At 36.6% G+C, this 10,337-nt stretch overlaps 1 protein-coding gene across 3 annotated transcripts in view; it reads right to left on the bottom strand.

The window, feature by feature from the left end:
- Positions 1–10,337, bottom strand: part of pcdh7b (protocadherin 7b) — a 129,118-nt gene that overhangs the window by 114,235 nt on the left and 4,546 nt on the right. The window lies entirely within an intron of this gene.

The raw sequence follows: 10,337 nt of genomic DNA, 5'->3' as shown, positions 1-10,337 counted from the left end.
AATCAATTTGATGGTAAAATACAGACTTACTGATTATAAATAAAAAATGCTCAGATCTATACATGTTGGAGATAAAAATGACAAAAATCATTAGGATATTAAATAAAGATCATGTTCCATGAATATATTTTGTAAATTTATACCATAAATATATCAAAACCTAATTTTTGATTAGTAATATGCATTGCTGAGATGTTCTCAGTATTTAGATTTTTTGCACTCTCTATTTTTAAATAGCTGTATCTCGGCCTATATTGTCCTATCATAACAAACCATACATCAATGCAAAGCTTATTTATTCAGCTTTCAGATGTATGTATAAATCTACATTTCAACAAATTGACCCTTATGACTGGTTTTGTGGTCCAGGGTCACATATGAGTAAAACATCATGCAAAAATAGGTAATATAATGTTGAATATCAATTTTAGTGCAGTGTGTATTCTCATAACCTTTCAGGTTGAGGTGTATCTGAACATGAATTGAATTTACTAGTACTGCTATGGAGAAGGCATGCCTCATGAATATTAATGAGGTTACAAGAATGGACAGTGCAATAAGGTTACAACACAATCCAATTAATATTTATGAGCTAAGCAAATATTACTTAATCATGAAAGTCACAAGAAGCCAGTTGGTGGCGCCACACGTTAAAACTTGTTTTGTTGCTGCCTTTTTTCTCTCACTTTATCATTATTTATTTCATTTACATGTTTTAGCCTGATACAAATTTAATAGACTGAGCTCATTGGACTAGTTCATGGAGACAGGTTTTCTTTTTTTTTCCATACTTACAAGTCTAATACGACTCTAATATAACACACACACACATGCTTTGACACCCAGATCATTATTCACAGAGTGAACAAGCACACTTTCATGGCATAACCCACCTTAAATCACAATATAATTCACCTAATCACCCGTCTTATTCCATACTACGGCAAGTGAGGGAGGACACCAGATCACAGCGCCTGAAATTAACATGACTGAAAAGGCTCAGGGGACTCCATAATTCAGCTGATTTTATAACAGCCTCTCATAAACTCCTGAGCGTGACCTTCATTTTTCAAAGGCCTGCCCTGCATTCCATGCACTGACAAGATTTATTGGCCAGCACTAATAGCCTGGTCTCTCTTTGGTGGCCTCTCATCGATATAACGCTTCCTGGCTAGCCGGGTGAGGTGGCATGTGATAATGAATATTTTTGCAGCTTTCGAGCATTCAGGATTATGTTTTTGTGATGAGAATGCAAAAAAAAAAAAAAAAAAAAAAGCTTTAAAAACCTTGGCACATTACTAAAAAAAAAAACAAAGACAATGACTTATTTTCTTTGCTATTCATAGCCACCAAGACTATTTCAGTTTTCTTATATCTGTTTTCGTACGGTTTCTGTGTCTGCAGCTTTCTTATTTTCTGAGATATCGAGAATTGCACACACACACACACACACACATGCACAGACACCTTTCCTCGCATGTAGCTAAGTGACAGTGTTCTTGTGATGGAATGGCTGAACCGTAGAGGCCCCTGTTGCAGCGCATTTTCTCTCTCTCGCATACGAACGCACAAACACGTTCGCGCACGCACACACACAGAGCACCTTGGCCTTGCTCTTTCTCCTGAGATGCAATGCCACACAGCTCTCCCACAACTTGATGGATGGCCGCTGAACCTTCCCTCTCTTGCCTCACACACACACACACATAATCTCATTTGGGAACGGTCTGGACACACACACACAGTAGTAATCTCTTTTTGCGGCCTGCGGAATGACACTGTGGCAAAAGAAATGGAGGGGTATTGGTAGACTCCCGTCAGTTCTTTCCACTTCTTATTCCATTCCGTTTGAATCCATTTGACTTCAGCCGCATCTCTTTTCCATACCAATGAGGTCCCGGTGATGAGGAGTAGTCTCTTTTACACAAATATGTAAGACTTTGTGCATTATTTATACTGGCCCCGGTGTTTAATCTCCACTTATGCAGTCAAGAGATCACAACTCACTTAATATTTCAGACCCTCATGCTCGTGTGCTTTACACTGGAGAAGAGCAAATGTTAAAAAGACAAATAAATGGCTGGAGACGGATCGTGTGCGTGCATGCAGGTATGTGCGTCTGGTCTTGTGCCTGTGGTGACAGATATGGGTTATGCATGTCTCTTAAAACCATCTGGATTTGGAAAATTATATTACCCATTTTTAGATGTCAACACACGCAGATGTTTTATTGAATGAAGTTGTCAGTCATTCTTGGTGTGCATTAGTGCAGCCAATAAACATCTATCCATTCAGCTGAAGCACATTTTGATTAGAGAACAGCAGCAGTATGTGTTGAGAGAGTATATTGTGGTGTCACCAAGAAATGACATTTGTATATTGTGTGTCCTTATTCTTTCATGAAGGACTAGTATGGCAATTTCATCTGAGTTCCTCAACAGACTTGAGACTTGCTCAACAGGCACATGCTCAAACAAAAACACTTGGCTTGATACGCCCTGAAGACTTTGATGTTTTTTTTTTCTATCACACGCAGAGAAACACAACCCTCCCAACTGCATTGATGAGCATACAGAAACCACAGACCAGCGGTTCTCAACATTTTTGTCCCTAACAATATTCAAAAGCCCACAAGCCCTAGTTTTGTTTTATTTTCATTTATGGACACTATTAAGTTCTGCAAATTTAAAAAAAAAAAAAGGAACTAAATTACATGTTATGATTTCAGTAGCTTAAAGAAAATGTTCTTTAGTGCACACTGCCGCTCAAAAGTTTATAATCAGTAAGATTTTTAATTGTTTTTAAAGATGTTTCTTATGCTGATCAAGGATGCATTTATTTGATCAAAAATACTGAAAAACTACAATATTGTGAAATATTATTTCAACTTAAAATTACTGTTTTCTGTGTGAATATATTTTAAAATCTAATTTATTCCTGTGATACAAAGATACATTTGTAGCATCAATACTTCAGTCTTCAGTGTCACATGATCCCTCAAAAATCATTCTAATATGCTGATTTATTATCAATGTATTTTTTTGGAACCTGTGACACTTTTTTCAATAAAAGGTTAAAAAATCAGTAATTATTTAAAATATAAAGGTTTTCTAACAATATACACTACTGTTCAAAAGTTTGAGGTCAGTAAATGTTCATTCTTTCTTTTTTTTATAAAATAATATTAATACTTTTAATCACCAAGGTTGTGATAAATTAATAAAAAGTGTTAGCATAGATTTACATTGTTAGAAAATATTTATATTTTAAATAAATGCTGTTCTTTTCAACTTGTTATTCATCAAAGAATCCTGAAAAAAATTATATATATATATATATATATATATATATATATATATATATATATATATATATATATATATATATATATATATATATAGTATATGGCAGCACAACTGTTTCCAACATTGATATTAGAATGATTTCTGAAGGACCATGTGACACTTAAGATTGGAGTAACAGCTGATGAAAATTCAGCATTGTATCACAAAAATAAATTATATTTTAAAGTATATTAACATAAAAAAACATTATTTCATATTGTAATAACATGTTGCAAGATTACTGTTTTTTTTCTGTATTTCTGTATGATCAAATACATGCAGCCTTGATGAGCATAAGAGACTTCTTTACAAAAAAAACAAAAAACAAAAAAACATTACAAGTCTTACTGATCCCAAACTTTAAAGTATTTGTATATTTATTAAAAGTTTTAAAATTAGGATATAGGTTTTCCAAGACTGTGAGAACCATAATAAAGGATGCAAACTGCTTTTAAGGGGGTAAATGTAAAAGAAAAATAAAAAAATAAAAGAACTAACAACTTTTTTTTAAACTAATTGTTTATGATAAACAATTTATGGTTAGCAATTCAATCTGGAAGGAAGGAGTTAAAAATTTAAGACAATAAATGAATGAATGAACTTTTCACAATCCTGTGCTAAGCTAAATCAAGTCCCGCCCTCTAAAAATGCATCAAATAACACAAGTAAAATGGGTTGCAAATGTGCCAAGATGCACCACAGACCACATCAGACCGTGAATATGAACACGGTCCTATTAAAACAAGCAAAAGAGCCATTTCAACCATCCGATCCCTGTTTGCATTCTTTGTGTTGACAGTGAACTATTCCCCTGTGTTATTCTGGAACAATGCTAAGTGGTTGTGCTTTTTTACAAGCACCACTTAAACACAGACAGGGCCACGGCTGTGAAAACAATTACACAAATATACACAAAACAACAGATGCACACGCCGAGTCAAACCAACGCATATGTTCACTTCCTCTGACCTGAAAATAGCCAAAGAGGTGAGCCGACATTTCAAAACCATAATGACGTAAAACGTGACTAACACATGATTGTAATGCACAGGCTCTCATAGCTTATAGCTTTAATAAACCCTTACACTGACACACAAACAGCCACATGACAGGCAGAAAATGGAGAGCTTAAAACAAAAAAAAAATCTGCAGAATTACACTACAGTGCTAAATGATAGAGCTGGAAGGTACGTGTGTGTATGTGTGTGCGCAAGCGTGTGTCATAATCCAGTGCACCCTCTGAGTTTGGACACCGTCAGAATTGAAGTACAGATGGGGGTTAAGCACACACGGCGATGACACCGGCACTTACAATCAGCACAGCAGCAACCAATCAAGAGATGATCTCACTTTTTCCCTTCGCTTCGGCCCCGTCGCTTCTATTCCGCCCGCAACTGTCGCTTTCATCATTTTAGCATGATAAATGTTACAAGTGCATCTCCGTAGCTTCAATCAAGACTATTCACATGAAGATTGAGGAACAAGAGACTATGAGAGAGAATATAATAGAGAATAAAGAGAGGAGAAAGGCGACAGAGGGACTGAGAAAAAGAACGTGAGGCAAAGAATAAAAGAGAATGAGAGAGACTGCAAGCACGCTCGAGCTACATCATGCTGTCAACAGGCAGCTGAAAGGATAGATTACTTACAGTAACAGAAGGAGGAAAAAAGAAATCAAAGAGACATCACGGTACTACTTGTAAAAGGTCAAGTGAAATCGCTACAACTGCGCTCCAAGAAGAGGAAGATGAATGTAAAAAAACACAACTGTATTTTTGAACTGTTTTTTTTTTTTTTTCTGTTAACTTGGCCCTGTGCTGTATCAAAAGAGCTTTTATATTTCTGGCTAAAGTTTCACAGGTCATTTACATTTACTGTTTTACATATGCGCGTGTCGACACTGGGCACAACAGAAAGTTGACCTGCGCATGCAAATGAAGAGTTGGCCTTTCCAAAGATGATCTGTGGTGTTCAGCTGAGCCTGAGAAGTAAATGTGACCCTGGACCACAAAATCAGTCATACGTGTAAATTTGTCGACATTTAAATTCTTATGTCATCTGAAAGCTGAGTAAATAAGCTTTCCATTGATATATTGTTTGTTAAAATAGGACAATGTTTGTCTGAGATACAACTATTTGAAAACCTGGAATCTGAGGGTGCAAAAAAATCTAAATATTGAGAAAATCGCCTTAAAAGTTGTCCAAATGAAGTTCTTAGCAATGCATATTACTAATCAAAAATCAAGTTTTTATATATTTATGGTAGAAAATTTACAAAACATCTTCATGGAACATGATTTTTACTTAATATGCTACTGATTTTTGGCATAAAAGAAAAATCGATAATTTTGACCCATACAATGTATTTTTGGCTATTGCTACAAATATACCCGTGCTACTTAAGACCGTTTTTGTGGTCCAGGGTCACAAATGGTTAATTAAATCTCAGAAGTCTCTCATTCTCTTCAACAACCATGCTTGTGCGCTGTCTTGAGTCGCATCTGTACCTGTGACAGATTTGGTCAGCGTTGGCCATTCAGTCCTGGCGTTAAGTTGACAAGCTCCCCCTAATAACACAGCAATCAAGCCTGCAGCTGATCTAATTCTGTCCTGGTCTCCATTACCCAGCAATTCTGTGCCATTGCATGGCGTGTTATTTAATGTGACGTGACGATGATGGCGTGTAGTTAATTTTACGCTTTTGTATTGTGATGAATAGAATATACGGCTGCTTGTAAATGTAGCTTGATTGCTTCATTGATTGAAGGCTTAAGAGTCTGAGGTCTCTTGACAGACAGACATTTTTTTTAAAATAACTAAATAATTACAACGTAATATTTAAAGTCAATGTACTAGAAAATAAAATTTGTATTATTTAACGGTCGCATACATGCGCACGCTCAACCCACTTGTTTCTTTGAACTCGCAAAAGCACTTTGTATTTAATGAAAATAAGCTTCTGTGATTTGTGTGCATGTTTTGCTAGCAGCAATACACGGTGAGTTGCAAAAGCACACACAAACGCTCATACACTCTTAAAAATAAAGGTGCTTCATGATGCCATAGAGGAACCTTTTTGTCTAAATGGTTCAATAAGAACCTTTAACATCTGAAGAACCTTTCTGTTTCACAAGAGGTTTTTTGTGGCAAATCTTCAGATTATAAAAAGGTGAGCAAGAAACCAAACCAAAAATGGTTCTTCTATGGCATCGCTTGAAGAACCTTTATTTTTAAGAGTGTAAACAGCCAAGTGATCGCATTTGCATGGCCGTGTTTTTGTATTGCCTGCACATGCCCGAAGTGAGTGATGCTTTGGTCCGCCAGAGACATGTATGTAAAGCAAATGCAAGATCGGAAAGACTGAAACCACAACAGACAAGCCACATTGACCTCAGAAAGCCTTACAAATCTCAGTAATACCCTCAGACAAGACTAAATATGGAAATGGATTACTACAAACTAAACCAGTTTGCACTCTGAAAAAAAAGAAAAAAAAAATGCCAGTGACTGTCAGATATTTGATTCAAATGTTGATCTTGGCTCAAAATGAAAAGGCTGTTATAACCCCAGCTCTGTTCGTACAAAATAGGCCAGAATCCTTTTCATCAGTGAATGACACTCATGCTGTTCGACTGCATTTAGTTGCCTCTGATCTAGAGTGTTATGGAATCACGGGAAATGATTGAAGACTGAATCTATAAGCGTTCGTTGGTTTAAGCCATTAACAATTCTGGATACGGCCTTTTTTCAGTAAATTTCACCCCTGTGTCTTTAGAGAGCTGAGTCAGAAGAATTAAGCAGACAGTAAGGAGTGAAAGAAAGAATGCTCTCCCATCAGAGACATTAGCAGCGTTCAGACCAGCTGAATATATAATGCAACAAAGCCATCAAACAAAAGCTAAAAACACTTACGAATGGCAAACAACCAGATTCGTTCTTTTTAGATTCTGAACGCTATTAAACACCTTGATATATTACCTTTCTGGCTAGCAGGAAGGTGCTGTCTCCCACCTGCATTAAGGTAAATTAACGACAGCTTAAATGTCTCATGTGCAACGAGACATGGAAACACTACTGTTGTCCGGTTACCTGTCTGGGGCAAACAACGCGGTGTAGTTTCTGCTATCAAGACAGAAGACGTTTTGTGTGTGTGTGTGTGTGTGTGTGTGTGTGTGTGTGTGTGTGTGTGTGTGTGTGTGTGTGTGTGTGTGCACGAGTTTCTGTGTGTAAGGAGATTAGGGGGATGTAGGTAACATGAAACCAGACCACACATTTATGAGGCCACTGCACTCGATCCCTCTCAACACTCACAAACACACACACACACACACACACACACACACACACACACACACACATGCAGAGAGAGAGAACAGTAGAGACCTTTCTCTAGCCTGTTAACAGGGCCTTCTTTCTAGTTCCTGTCTCTTTTACCCTTTCCTCCACTAGACAGAAAAAGAAGAGAGGAAGGGGAAAAAAGAGAGCATCTCAGATGTCAGACCACAAGAACTGAAATCAAACACGATCAAAAAGAGCCGGGCCTTTTCACAAGGAGAAAAACACAGGTAGTTTTCATGGATGACTTCACCAGAGGGAATTGTACTGTGAAGAGAAAATTAATCTCGTCCAGAAAACTAGGTATTTCGAGTCAGCTACAAGACACCATTATTAATACCACAGTATGTTCTCCATCATTAATTTAAACGCAACACGTGCACCACTACATCTAGTCTAGAGAACGATGAGGTCATGTGACCTGTTTCGAAACTCAATAGTGTCACTATAACTCATTTATTGAATTGTAAAAGTTTTAAAAGTTTAATGCTACCTAAAATTACTAAGCATCTTACTTTTTTAACAATAAAATGCCTTTTCCTGAAATACTTTGAAATATATTAGTTCTTTAATTTTATTTTATTAAGTAGGCTTCCGATTGGAAACTAAACGCATCAAAGGTTACTACTTATGATGTGTTTTTGCTGCGTCAAGCATTTTAATTTACTGCTTGAACAGAATAACCAATCAAAGCTGATTCAATGAGTCACTGCGTAGCATAAATCCACTCGAAACAGCAGTTTTGCTCAGAGCGAACTCACCTTTCGAGATCTACACATTTGCGAATCATCTAATTATTAGAAACAAGGTGTAGACAGTGTAAATTCGAAATTAATTGTTTAATATAGTCAGCTTTATTTATTCTAATGGGAGTTTTTGCAGGAGAGTGAAACTGAAGTGATTATAAGCTTCAGAGATTATAAAGGGTGTGATCTTTCCTCACTTTCTGTGGAAATACAGAAAGCTGTATTATTCATTCTGCTCTAAAGTTTCAGAAGTGGTCAATGCATTAAAATGCTAGACTAAATTATAGTTCTTTGGGTGACTGACAAAGTGATAACCAGCAACATTTTGGCTTGCATTTTAGCAAACATCTTGTGGCGTTGAACAAGAAGCATCCATGCAACAACCAAAATAATACTATTGACCAAAGACACATTATGCCCCCCCACTCACACAAACAATAAATCAATATATTAATAATTAAATACAAATTCTATTATTGGACATAATCACAATTACAATATTGAAGGAAATAATCAACAATTACATGTTTTTTAATTATTGTGCAGCCCTATCACACAGCTGTAATTAAACCTTACAGCAGTATGACACTCATCAAATCAGTGATTCATCAAGAATTAGTGGCTTGAGTCCATTATGAGTGTGCCTGGCACATTTTCCCTTCATGATGAGTGACAGAGAAAGAAAGAGATGGGAAGGAAGGTAAAAACGGATAAAAAGAATTAAAAGAAAATAAAAAAAATAATAAGGTCATCATAAAAGTCAACAAAAAATGTTCTCCCATTAAATCCAAGCTAGAAACATATTAGGCTCAAAAATGAAATTCTAATGACTTCTCTTTATAAAGTATTTGATATAGACTATTATGCTATCTTAATGGGATTTTGCGAGGGCATGTTGTCTACTCCTGATAACGCTCAATAAAACATCTAAAGAGCCCCTCTTAAATTGTCAGCAGGGACGTACGTAATGACGCTGGACTTGATCTCGCTTCTTGCCAAGGACGCTGTAATTGCAAACTGGTAATAGTGTAGAACTCTTTTGCTCAGCACCCTGTGAAAGTCTGCTGCATTTGAATGGACAAACAAATGGCCGGCTCGTGCAAAGCAGTGCAGCTTTCAAATAAAAAGCAAATAAATAATTATCTAAGTGGAGTACTTGGACATACAATACATGTGCTAGGGCAGCAAATGGAGGCTGTGTTTAAATATGCATGAGATGTCCGAAAGAAACATGGGCAACAGTACTCCTTTCGCAGAGAAGTGCAGACGCCTAAACACAACACATCAGAGGGTTGTTCAAGAGGGTAGGAGAAAGAGGAGAGATGAAAGAAAGACAGGACAGAGTTGTCAACAGAAAAAAAAGGAAAGCTGTGCAAGGATCCAGAATTTGTGAGGAAGAAAAAAAAAATGAGAAAAAAGAAACAACTGGGATATTGGAAAGAAGCAGCAAGCATAAAAATGGAGAGATTAGAGTAGGTGTTTCTAAATACACAGTGGGGAAAAAAATAAAAATAAAAAAGCACATACTAGGATTTATATGCAAGGGTATGTAAGAGAGAACATGCTGTCTTGTGGCTTGTGTTTAGAAAGGGCATTGTTCTGGAATGCATAGAGGACACTACTTACGCCATATTAGATAGGAATCAATAATGCATTAACCACCTTAGAAAACACATGAAACGACAGGCCAAGTGTTCTTTTCCTGGCAAATCTGGACAATGAAAGGGCTGACTTCATTTTGAATTAACCTCACCAAGCGCTGGAGCGCTCCACAGGACAGGGAACAATAATGATATGAATTGATTATTTCACACGTGTGCCTAAGAATTTACAAAGCCATTTCATGGCTGCTGTAACAAAGGGCATTTTATGCTTTAAATAATGCATAAACAACAAGGAGAGTACAAGAGGT

Source organism: Garra rufa, chromosome 3, assembly GCF_049309525.1.
Source record: "Garra rufa chromosome 3, GarRuf1.0, whole genome shotgun sequence".
NCBI classification, from domain to species: Eukaryota; Metazoa; Chordata; class Actinopteri; order Cypriniformes; family Cyprinidae; genus Garra; species Garra rufa.
Note: the sequence above shows the minus strand (reverse complement) of the source record. Positions and strands in the feature narration are given on the sequence as shown.